General features: G+C 31.4%; 1 long non-coding RNA gene across 1 annotated transcript; it reads right to left on the bottom strand.

Annotated features, from left to right (window-relative positions):
* Nucleotides 1-5343: 5343 nt before the first annotated feature.
* Nucleotides 5344-7843, bottom strand: LOC132731268 (uncharacterized). Its single transcript, XR_009625855.1, has 2 exons — nucleotides 7674-7843; nucleotides 5344-5766 (listed from the first exon to the last, which is right to left on the bottom strand). It is a non-coding gene; the product is annotated as an uncharacterized LOC132731268 (long non-coding RNA).
* Nucleotides 7844-14025: the final 6182 nt, after the last annotated feature.

Genomic DNA, 14025 nt, shown 5'->3' with positions numbered 1-14025 from the left:
TTTGTCTTATCTCTCGACCGATCAAACCGGCACCACTGGCACTTACTACACATAACTGTTAAATGGATATATGACTTATATACAATAAACTACAAAAGTGGAGGCATGTGTTTATTGATATCTGTATATGGCTTATACTGTTAATGTCGGCGATGGTGGGGAATTGATACAATTTATCTTATTATTATATTGTCAATTAAGAATATCAGTACTTTGAAAAAGAGAAAACAAGAATCCATAAAGAAAGCATAAAAACGGAAAAATTAAATGATCGAGCCTGTTTATAACAAAGATGATATCTTTGCTAAGACGAGAACGGAATTTTGTAATAAATTATGTCACTAATTTTGCTATACACTTGTTTTATATGAACCAAATTTTAGAATTTTGCTAATTTTGTAAAATTGTTTTTCGGGATATCTCTTGCCTACCTGATTGTCTGTACATCCGAGGGTGATACTTTGTCCTGTTGATTTTACTTCTATGTGACAAGACTATAAAATTACAAGTCAGCATGATAAAAAAGCGTTAATATACATGGTCACTTTTATTTAACAATTTTTACATCGACATATTGATTATAGTATACTAAACAAATGTTAGGATAGTTTAACAACATAATGAAACTCCCGATATGGTGAATTCTACAAATATTTTAACGGTAGAGCTTTTTCTATATTTACTAAATATTACTAAATAATAACACAAATTCTACTACTATTTACCGACCTTTTCAGGTAAAACAAATGTAATTGCCTGTCTTACATTTAACAAAAGATGATCCGCTGTTAACACAGCCCTAACATTCCATTTACCAGTTGCCGGTGGCAGTCCTGGCCTCGAGGTTATAAAAATTAATTCTGTTATGTCTGAAATCTCAGGAATTAATTGGTCAATGAATACCTCTTGGTAGGTTGTGCCGTCTACTGGCACGAAACTTGTTCTCATTTATTAGATAACCATAAGAACATGTACCAAAAATGACGCTATCTGAATGACACGGAAACCTATATAAGTTTTTATCAATGACAAATACATTCTTCTTCACTCATGTTTAATAAAATTACAATTAATTGCAATCAAAATACTAAAGTGTTTATATCGTGGCTGGCATAATGTTGTTAAATCCATTCAGTTCCATGTTTAAAATTAAAATTTTACTTTTACGTTGTCAAGACAAGACAATTTATTAGATTTATCTAACATTAAAAGATTTCCACTCAGGTCCGGAAAACCACAAGGACTTTCTTTACATATATCAACTGAGAAAGTTAAAACGTAAAAGTTCCGAAAGGTAAGAAAGTAATCCCCTAAAAATAAACTTGCAAAGTTGCTTTTCATTGTTCTGTCATTTTGCATAATAAAATTAAACGATTAGTCTGAAAAATTCAGAGTAAGCGAATGATCTAAAAATCGCATACAAGTTACAGTCCCAGACTCACACTAAATTGTACAGTTTTCAAGTCATGTATAAAACACTCAAGGGAGATAATGAACACTTCGATAATGTGTATAGTGTTAATTTTGTTAGAACCCATGAGAAAGAATTTTAAAAGGACAAATGTACTAACAGACTACTGTAAAATAACTTTGACCATTAAATGAACGACTATCGTGTAGTAGAATGTATAGTTTGTTTTCATAGTCGATAAAATATATTTTGAATTTAAATTACAAACGTTCCAAATGACACTGGGGTAGGATGCTTGATGACAATTTCTGATTCTTACCTCAGGTTTTGTTGCAAAACACATTTGGTTGCATTTCGCTTCATTTTCTTAACGGAAATTATGTTATCTTTTTCTTGGTTAATAGCTTGTATGAATATTTTGTGGCGTATGCCTCTCATATGTTTTATCATTTCTAATTGTTTCATTATTTATTTGGAAAAATAAGTATTTATCATAACATTTCATTATACGAAAAAAACACTTATATTATAGAGCATGATATTTTTTAAAATATCTTTTATAGACCTGCTGTCATATGCAAGTCAGGGTTAGAGGACGATACGAATCATTTCAAACACAAGGATCTCCGTCATGAAGACATGTACCTCGACCATGACTTTCACTCACAGGACACTATATGTATCATGTAGACGCACGCTCGTACCTAGTACCTTAGATAAGATTTATTTCAGTTGTACGCAATCGCATTAAAAATGTTTAAAACCGCTCATAATATGATGATAAGCATCATTGAAAACGATTATTACATATTATATTAAATAACATGTTACTGACAATTTAAACTTATAGAACTTAGTTTTGTTCCTTAAAGTAAACGGAAGATTGTCCGACTGTATACAACCAATTCAACTATGCAAATGATTTTGCACCACAACCTTTGATCCCATATTGAATATAGAACTTGCTTTCACCTAAGGAAATAAAGTTTCACCGGCAAGACTGTCTGTACTGTTCTACTATTTTACCGGCAACCTATTTATTATATTAAGTGGCTCATTATCAATAGGTAATCTATGACCAAGCTTTAAGTTCCAACCCAATGAATTTATTTTGTCTGGCCTGAGAAAACCGGAAGTTTAATGTTAAAGTGAGATAATCACGCATTTTCTTTACAAGAATTTCAAGTCTTTGTCAAGCTTTTCCTGTTCAATAAGTTTAACCTTGCATTACCCTTTAGAACTACAGAACTTGACATAGAATCACCAGACAGAGACTGATTAAGTATAACATCTAGATATTTGACTTAAGAAATGACCGTATTTCAGTTCACAACTGACATTGACAAATGCGCCGGACTTAAACATTTTTATTTTAACCCCTTCCATACAAGAATAATTGCATATCCGCATGTAGATGGAGTTATTTTAAACCGCAGCCAGCATATAAATTTAAGAGTTACGGTCACCAAATCGATTCTCGAAGTTACTCTTTCTTTTTCCATGAAAGAAAAAAAAGTATCAGATACGCCGAAAATTGTTGCCTGTCAGAAATGTATGACCTACTTTTTGAATGTAAAATACCAGAGGTTAGGCTTCTATTTTCATTAAAAGTAAAGAATGGTAAAATAATAAGAGGAACATATCTTGTAAAGACCCTTTTATTTAAGACCGGACTCAAGTTGTCGCCCTTAGATAACGTCATTGGGGTATACGGTGGACAATGCCGATACGATTAAGTACATTAATAGAGGGATATAAAGGTCTTAATCCTTACTCATGTAAGATCGGCAAATTGAAATTGCTAAGATTTTGTGTAATTGAATAAGATATTTCATGAAAAGGATGGATGGAGATATTACATAAAAAGGATGGTCAAATGAATAAAGATGTTTACCATAATAAGGTTACGATTTGTTTCAATACTAAACCATATGGTTGGGTAACTGATCATGGTTACCATGATCATGGTTACCATGATCATGGTTACCATTTTAGTTTTATTTTTAATAATGAAAATTGATGCACCGTGTTTAAACAGTCAGTTGAATCGTACTAACTTGCAAATACAATATGTAGATTATGTATTTATGTCTTACCAAAGAGATATTTTAAGTTTCAAAAATGTAAGTATTCTATAGTTTCGAAAAAAAAACGGCTGTGTATACGTAATAATTAATTGAAAGATACTGACATTACTGAGATAAAGAAAAACATAAATATAAATCTATGTAATTTTAAAAAAAATGTTAAAAAATAAAATTAACACTGCTATTAGATGTGTACATGACTGTATACTATTTGTGTCGGCAAAAAAGGCACTCTAAAAAATTGTACATCACGCCAATTGAACTGCACTACATATTATATTAAAGCTGCTAAAGTGATATTTTCAACTTGATATTTTTCTTTTAATTCATATTCTGCTTATCAAATATGAAAAGAAAATCACTAAAAAACAAGTTGTTAAACAGTACACATAAATTCGTTATTAACTGAATTACAAGTTTAAGTGTTTTGGACTGTGCCAGTTGGTAGTCATTCTGGATTATCAAATAAGTAAGGCGTGACCAATAAAGTCCCTAGGATGATCCATAATCAAACTCGGATCATAAATATTTTGACAACTAACAAAAGTGATGTAATCTTATGTAATGTTATAACTCTAAAGTATGCACCCTGGTGCCGCTTGTATATACAACATATGCACCCTGTTGATTAATATGTTACGGCCCAGTGGCGCTTATAGACACAAATCTATCTATTTATAAAATAAATTACTGGGAAAGGTCTTTTTTCATAATCATAAGAATAGATTTGTAATATTAAAATTACATTGTATCTTATTATCGTCTGCTGCGAATCTTTCGTTAAAAAGTCATTGCCACGTGGTTTTCGTTCTTTCAGGGATATTTATAAAACTATATCTGAAAGATTTTTTTATATTGCATAATGAAAAAGAGTCAATAAGTCTTGACAGAATGCATTCTGCTATTGTTCTAAAGCTTGAAAAACATTCATTAAAAACACTGACAATCTTACTTTCATGTTTTGTCACAAAAACGCCGGAATTTTCTGAATGACAAAAATCACACAGAACACTAGAAAATGACTTTTTAAATTTATAATGGGTAATTTCACTGTGTATGGGTATTTATAAAATATTTAAATTTGATTTAGTTACTAGCTTACTGTCCTGGCATTAGAGAAAATATAATAGATGTATTCACTCTGAAATCCCGCTGTTTTACCTCGTAGCAAGAATTAATCTTAATCTTTGTTTTTGTATTTTTTTATTTTATTTTCTTGTTATGAAATATGCATTTTACACATGCCGTCTAAACGAGTAGATTTAATGGAATCTTGGAATACCATAATATTTTTTTTCAATCAATGAAATTGAATAATATTGAGGTACTTTAGATGAAAGACAAAATAAACAAACTACCCCATAAACTATTTAATTCTGTAGGTATATTTGAGTAGGTTTGATGAAATAGAGAAAAATATCTATATACTTCATTAACATTGCGGTTTTATCAAAGTTGGTTTCATCATATATTTTCAAACATAAATGAATATTATAATCGGTTCTAGTCATTTCACGTGTTTCTACCTGTTTTAATGTAAAGTTTTATTTTCGTTTTGTATTTTATACTCTTTCATATTAATTTTGTATAATCTTCGTACAAATCCATATTTCTTCCATTGTTCTCTACGCATTTCCCTAACAAGGGCAATGTTTTCAATAACAATTAAATGTTTCACTGTCATTGAAAAAAAACCCCGAAAAAACACACAAAAAAACAGTAAGTCGTCTATAATGCAAGATTTTTGTGCTAAGCCCTTTTATAACGATGTTACCGCTAACAACGTCACGACGATGGGAAATACATGATATCTACTGACTTACTTTCTATAAAAGATGAAAAAAGTGATAAAACAGATAAGTTTATTGGTGAACCAGATATCCAGAGAACGAGTTCATACGCCAAGAATCTGCATATATATTATTACTTGTACAACCATAAAAGCATGAAACAAATACTTTTGAATGTTTGTGTAAAACAGCAACCGTATCTGAACTATCACATGGGAACTCATCTTTATCATATACAAGTAAGGTAGCATATGTTGTCCCATCTATCATGATATCTGCGTAGACTTCTTTTGCGTATGCAGCACAAATTTGTGTACTAAATGAGTACGTTCCGTTGACAGGCGCAGTGAAGATTCCAGTCGATGTACTATAAGCATTTCCTTCATTAACAAGTGTAGAGCCAAATATAATATTATAGTGTGTCCATCGCCAGGATTTATGTTTGTTATATTCTTGGCTTTAAATACTATATTTGGACCTGTAAAACAAAATTTGTTATAGATATGTTTAAGATATAAAAATATTATCTATTGAAGGGTTTGAGTTACTTTGATAATTTTGATTACTGTTGAACTTTATAAAGGGAAAACTGCACCACATGTTTGTTGTATGTTTGGTACACCATATGTGTTCAATATGTAAAATATTTGTGTTTCATGTGTTTTGAAAAACACGTGTTTAAGAACATATGGTTTCCATATGTAAGATTAACATAAACAGGACCATATGAAAAACATGTGCCAACTAACATATGTTAAACTCATGGGTTTCACATGTTTTTCATAAGAATAAGTTTTCATAAGTTAAATGATTGAAGAGATGTTTGGTTCATGCATGTACAACTTGTAAATGTTATAAATTCATGGGGACAAAGTTGCATTCACTATCATGTTGAAACAATACGTTATAAAAAGATGAAAATAAATAAATAAATGATAAATATCTTTTTGGAGGGATAGCTGATTATATTTTAATAAAGGGAAGAACTGTCAGGGGAAGAAACAGTTTATGGAGGACTCGTCAGGGTGATGAACTGGTTTAGGGGACATGGGGGGAATAGTCTGCCATTAATTTTTATTCATGATTTGTTCTCCCTTTGTATATGTTAGTGTTTATTTAATAATCAATAACCCAAAACGAAGTGACCGGTGGATTCTTAGTTGTTGAAATGTTTGCTTAATGAAAACTATCTTTTACTTAAGATTTATCTTTTTTGTAAGTTCAAAAAGCATTTTTTCTTAAACATATTACCGATTTTTTTGTAAATAAAGGAAGATAATTAAAAGTTTATTTTCTATTTATTCTAAGTCAAATTTTTCAGTTAGAAGTGAATGTATATATTTTAATAATTATTTTAATAATGAACACATATTTGCAGTACATATTTTACATATTCTTCGATGTTTGAAAATTGTTATACAAGCATAATTATAGACATATATAAAGTTTCACTTACATGTGGTACACTCACCACTTGGTGCTTCAAAATTAACTCTTTAAGGACATGACTGGTGACATGTCCGGGGTCCGTACTCGACAGCGCAAGCTGCATTTAGTGCCCGAAAGGGCGGATGGACCCTCATTAAGCTTTAACTTCAATCAATCAATCAATGGTACACTTGTGTAATTCTTAAAAACAAACCAAACTCTAGAACATAATTTACCACTTGTAATGAAAAACATGATTCATGTGAATCCTTATGTGAAAAACACAAGTCTATATCATAAATGTATCATACAGTGTCCTTTTCTTGGAGAAACACTGTTTCCTACCATATGAAAACATATGTTATTCATGTGTATCCATATGAAAATCATGTGTCTGCACCATATGTAAACCATTTGTTTCTACCATATATAAAACATGTGTGTCACATACGTTTAACATGTGGTGCATTTTTACCTGTGATATAATATAATCACAAAAGTACATGAATTATTATAAAAGTGATGAAAAGTAAAAAGGCAAGAATAATTTTCATCACAAACATTACAAGTGCATATCATTTTAAAGAAAGATATTATCCATTCATCCATTTCGTTATATGCTTTCGACAAGCTGGCACCTTGTTTTCTCAGTTCAACATTTTCAGAATTGCAAATCACAATCATACTTCACAATTATGATTAAAAACATAAAATAATGGCTACATTGTCAAGTGTTTTGTTACCTAAGTATTGCTTTTCGCGTGGGTTCTAACCTAGTCAGGGGCAAGCCAGTGTTTCCTTAGGCAAGAAATGTTACACACAATGCTCAGTACTGGTTTGAAAGTGTGTCTATAAACTATAAGCTTCGTTCAAAATTAGACTAAAATAAACTATATAATTATATAATTTGTAAAAAAAAACACAAGAGGTTAAATGCTATATAATGTTATCACATACTACAACTGCTTTTTGTGCAGACAACATCTTCTAAGGAATTTCCGTCACAATATTTTCCGTGAGGCGAGGGTGACGGATTTGTGCAGGTACGTGATCTAGACTTTAAACCGTCCCCACACGTCACTGAACAGGTGCTCCATTGTCCCCAGTCAGTCCAACCACCATCTTAAATACCAAAAATCATTAATGTAAAAGTATTCTCTACAATTTTGTTATTAAATCTCTTAAATGTTGTGAAAATTAATTAAATAAATGGTATGGTATGGATAGCAGCCAGTCCGAAAGATAATCAAGAAATACCAGGAATTGAGACATACATTTTATATTATATATTAAATGTTCATGTAATAAATACTGTATTAATGCGTAATATATTCTATTAACAAGGAAACAAGAATTACAACAATAAAACACATTATGTTCACCACATGCATATTTAAGTAAGCATAATAATATGCATGAGGCGCAGTCTGAACGTTGTCACAATGTGATAAGCGTTACTAAAACATACTTAAATGTTGTAAAAGTATTTGCCCCTGTACGCAATATCGATCTATGCTTTATAACTCATTGGGTAAATAATACTTATAAGGTAAAGAATTTTTTTAAATATTGTAATAAAATTTATGCAACAGCAAAATAACGCGACAGCACTTTTGTTTTTTACTGTCAAGCGCCACAGCGACATAGAACATTCACGTCATGCGCAATTTCCTATCTCGCCAACGAAATGCATTATCTTTAAGATTAGCCCAAACAGTCTGAAAACAACCTTTTACTCGACTACCAAGATACTTGTGTCTGGTTTCTTTTGTCATATTAGATATCTCTGTTGTATATAAATATTCACAAATGTTTATGAAAGTTTCGTTTTCCGGCCGCTTTAATGACGACGTGTTTGAAAAAATAAACGTCGCAACTAGAAAACTTCAAACTTGATTGCACAATAATCCAACGTACAATTTTAAAGAAGGAAACATGACATTTGTCAGAATTATAAACCAATTCCGGGTAATTCTGCATCATCCCGCTGTACAAAATACTATACCAAGAAAAGCAAAATAAACAGGTTATTCGTGTATATGGCAAATGAGTATATTTTTAAAAATTGTTACAAGATATTTAAATAAAAAATGAGAGAAAAAAGAGAGAGCGATCAGTGATCAAATGTGTCACCTCATGATAGCCACTACTGTTTAGCAGGAGACACAAAACACATTAACAAGCCAAAACGCTTTTTGCGACGGACGAGCCTTCAGGCGCGTGTCATCTACACATGGAATGTCGACGTCTACAATCAAAAAAAGTGTCCCGAACCGAATAACATCTAACAAATAGTGCACGATTTAATCATATAAAGCACACCCATTATGTTGAAATATGCGAAAAGCGTTAATGTTCCAGTTTGATTGCAAAGACCGTTAGTTATCTGACTTATAAGATAAACAAATGAATATCATATAAACGAGAAAATATCGTAATAATTGCACTACTTTGACCTAATTTGTCCAATCCGATTTACAGCCAAACACGGTTTTATGAATGAAAGTTGTAAGCAGAAAAAGTAGAACGACAAGTTATATAGAAAATAGTAATAGTACATTTTAATATAGAGCAAAAATGTTAGTAAAAACATTAGGAAGTAACTTTTATGTGAAAAATATGTGCCAAATTATCTTTTTGTGGTGACTGAAATAATTTTCTAAATAACGATTCCTCCGCTTAGAAGCACTATTTTTATCAATGAGATTGTACAGACACGTCACTCCTCAGACATTTTAACTTTGGTCATTTTGCAGACACTTAACCCTCAGACAGTTCACATATTTTTTTAAGACATTTGATTTAGACACATTTCAAATTTTATTTCTTTCTGTTGAACGATAATTAATGTTAGAAACGATAAAAATATTCAACATTGAAGTATCTTGAGGGGTGGGTGTGGCTTGAATTTTCCCGGGGATTAAGTGTATTTTTCCCATTAATCTGACCTAGTTTATCGACGATCAAATCAAGTATCAAACTGCAGTATTTTCATGTAAAATGTGTTTAGATATTAATTTCCTTCATTTGCAAAAAAATGTGTAAATTATACGATTACGCATGTGTTAAAGCAACTAAAAGTAGTGTATACTGTGTAGAAGTACGTACTACGGTAAATGTTACGACCGAGTTATATCCCTTTACTTTCGGAAAACCTAGCTTAACACCGGATTCCGGCACGTTACGGATTTAGCTGCGGGAAATTTACACTAATCGATGAACATAACACAATAACATGATATTTCTATTTTTCTATCATTACTTTACCGTTTAAGGTGAAAATAATTGATGTGTTTGAAAATTATCAATATTTCTTTTATATCTATAATAATTGCAAATTTAAAAAAAAATATATTGTTTATAATGAAAATCAATAAAATTAATACAGTCGTAGTAGTGGCATCTTCCATTATAAATAGAGTTATTTCTAGGTTTTCGAATAAGTGAACATATTAATGTAAACAGTAGAGATTGTCAAAAAATATCAATTCTGAAAAAAACAACATGAAAGATTAAAAAGAAACTTTATTAGCGAAAGAAAAGAATCGACACAAGTATGTTTTCTCCAGCATCATGAAGTAAGTCACACTGGACTTCGATCTATTTTCTAGACAAATACTATACGTACAAGTTTGTAACCAAGCTATTAAAGTACGGTTCAGCTATAAGACTAAGATATGTCTCAAATTGAACATTTTTATGGAAATTAAAATTGAATTGACCATTTATTTATGATATTTTTCCATATTAAATAGACTTATGTGTTAATATCAGGCACGGATACACGACAGGGAGCTGAAGGGCTGAAGCCCCCTTCCCAGACACCCTGGCCTGAATTGTTTTCCTATAAAAAAACAAAGCGCATTGAGAGTAAAATATAATATAAATCTAAGTCCTTTTTTATTTGAACCTGGGCCCCAGCTGAGTTTCCTGTCCATTTTACAATTAGTCGAGACTAAATACTGTGGCTTAGACTAAATACATACATGCAGACACTAATTAGTTCTCTTGGTCAGTGTAGATGCAGTTTAAGCGCATTGATAATACTGAATGAAAGAGCAATTTATTCGTAGTACATCTAAATACATTTACTTTTGAACTATTAATAGCCCCCTATTGAATAGTGAATGTGATGATGATTTTTTCGTATATATATTCAGCAATTTTTTTCAATACTGAAGCGCAAGTGATGTAAGTTTAAATTATTTTAATCTAAAAGCACGCTTTTTATGGTTAATGTAAAGCATTTTCTTACCCTCTGGAAAATTAATTAAAAATCACAGCTTTCCCATACATGTAGATTAAGTTTTTTCTTCCAGTTTTGCAGAAAAATCATTTTTGTGAAAAATATGTAGACACTTCAGTTTCAAAATGTGCAAAGAAAATGCACCAAAAGCCATAAGGTAACATATGAATTTCATTTTTTTCCTGGGAGAACCGCCAGACCCTCCCTCATCAAAAGGGGGAGTTCGGTCATTTCAAACATATCCCCCCTACGAATTCTTATGGCCCGGCCCTGTAATAACAGAGTAAGTCTATTCGAATGATATTCTCTCCCTTCACAAATCTTGACCTATTTCATACTCTGCATAATATGTGTGCATTATTATAAATGCCCTGACTCTTGAGGAAAATATTACTTCCTTATTAATTTTCTGTGTAACCAAACACGGAACAAATAAAATTTAAAATATTGCAAGGTCTCATGTCACTTGTATATGAAAAAAAGACTGGAGCCTGATGGAAACATTAGCTCAACTGTCCTTCTATCCTTCTCATCTTGGTGTCATGAGTGTCCGCGTTGGCAGACCACTTTGGTTACAGGTTTGGGGGCAACGCGTAGAACTTCATAAAGAATTAAACTATTTACTTGTAACTTAACAAATATTTTTGAGATCGTCCGTAATAAGATTTGCAAAGCCAATAACTCTAGCATAGTTTTTTGACAGTTCAAATTTGACAATTTTGAAACAAATTAATCTTGCTTATTTCTTTCTATTTTATTGTAAATGTTTTCAGGATTATAAATGGAGGTTACTCTCTAAACCCCATAAATCTAACAATCATTTTAACAGAGTAATAGTCTTTTTTTTAGGTTAGAAAAATTTTAATTTCAAACTTTGCAAGAAAAACAATCTTTAGGACAACAAATATATACTTGTGGTATTCATTTAAACATAACATATAACATCAGTTTTCAAAAGAAAACAGAAGATATTCATATGAAACCTTTATATGTCTTTAGTCATAATTGGAAGTTTCTATCCAAGCTCCATAAATCTCAGGCATAGAATTTTGCTGCCCTTTGTAAATAATAAAAAAAACCTTGGTCCTTTTTTGACATCATTTAAGCAATTCCCTTTTCATGTCCGTCGCACCCAGTGCTTTCAGCACTTTGATTTTGTATTTTATGATCAAATCAGTAAAATACAAAGCGGACATTCAATCTCTGACACAGAATTTCACGACAGACCTAACAACAAGTAGTTCTCAAAACAGCTTAAAACTAGCGATTTGAAAGAAAGAAAGATTTTTATTTTGTTACAAGTGTCCAACAAATTACAACGCATTCAAAGTTTAAAAGTAGCGTTGGCCTATAGAATTGTCAATAAATACACAATCAATTACCGAATACTACAAAAATAAATCTTGACTGCCGAGTAGCGGAATATATAGATTCTACGGACTGTTTGGGCGAGAAGATTTTCGCTAAATTTTCTACTTCAATTTTAAACAACAGGTTTATCCTGAACAAAATACCTCGAAATTAATAAGGATTACAAACCCGAAATGCAATGGAAGTTCTAAATTTAGAATGACTTGATTTCATTCAGAACTTGTTTGTATATCTATATCTTCATCGTGGTTCAGGGGTAACGCGCTCGTTTCGTGTGTGAGAGGTCTGAAGTTCAAATCCCTGTCGAGGTAATTTTTTAAAATTCTTTTTTAAGTTTCTTTGTTAAAGAAGTAGCCATGATATGCAAGGATAAAGTGTGGCTCTCATAAAAAATGAACATAAATGATTTTTTGAATGTTTCAAACTCTAGTGCCTTGCAAGATGAATTATAGTACATAAAATAAACTAATACAGGAAAATACATACAGATAAACAGTACGATTTAGATTACAAAGATCAGAAAATACCACAGAGCTTGCAGCCCTTTGATTATACAAGGGCCAAAAAACTCTAATAATTCAAACCTAAAATTATGCAGAAGATACTAATCAATACTGTATTATTTGATTGAAATTGCATTAGTGGTTTAAGAGAAGTAGTCCGGACAAATTTTAAAAATAAAAATAATTAAATGGCCATGACTCTGACAAAAATCATTGAACCGGAGAATGCCGATGATATGCACAATTAAAATTAGATAAAATCATTCCTGTAAAGTTTGGATGAAATCACACCAGACGTTTGTGTAGAGTAGTCCGGACAAGCTTTTGAGTAGGTGGCAACACAAAAAGCACCTTTATCATTCAAGGGTCATAACTCAATTAATAATCATTCAAGCAGAAAATCCGTGTAATAGGCAAATACTGAAGCTACAAATCGATCCTGTAAAGTTTTACTGAAATTGCAATTAGTAGTATAAGAGGAGTTGTCCGGACAAACTTAAAGAATAAGATTCATTAACGGATCATAACTCTGTCAAAATGATTGAATAAAAAATGCCGACTATATCATTATTAATCATTCCTGTAATGTTGGATAAAATTGCACCAGCACTTTTTAAGGAGTAGCCTGGGCAAGTTTGGTAACGGACGGACGGAGACACGGCGGAGAAGTGACTTTTTTATGTCGCCACTATTCTCTAGAGGCGACATAAATCGATAGCACAAATGACCAATGGGCCAAAGACCATAACAGGACAATTTAGATTTTTGTTTGTTCCATGTAAAATTTTTCTGTGATAGATGCTGCAATACGATATCTTATAGTGTTGTTATAATCTATCATGTTAATATCATTTTAGATTACATCTACAAGGATTTCTTATTTAAAGGCTACATTAATATTTACCAACATTATGATTTAGGTGATGATTCATAAGTTATGTCAATTTCAATGATAAAGGTCCCATAAACATCCGAATATTAAAAGATAAGCCACTGATGTTCATTTACTGAATAGCTTTTTCATTCTTTTTATTTAGATTTTAACAAGAAGCGTAGCTTTTGAGCGATACATCAACATCATGACATAACTGAAGCTATTAATTTAACCTACTTTCACATGGACCCGGTAAGCATATGCTATCATTTAATGTGAAGATAAACCTACTTGCACATGACCCGGTAACTAAAC

This window comes from Ruditapes philippinarum, unplaced genomic scaffold (genome assembly GCF_026571515.1).
Source record: "Ruditapes philippinarum isolate M1 unplaced genomic scaffold, ASM2657151v2 ctg10404_1_1_1_1, whole genome shotgun sequence".
NCBI classification, from domain to species: domain Eukaryota; kingdom Metazoa; phylum Mollusca; class Bivalvia; order Venerida; family Veneridae; genus Ruditapes; species Ruditapes philippinarum.
Note: the sequence above shows the minus strand (reverse complement) of the source record. Positions and strands in the feature narration are given on the sequence as shown.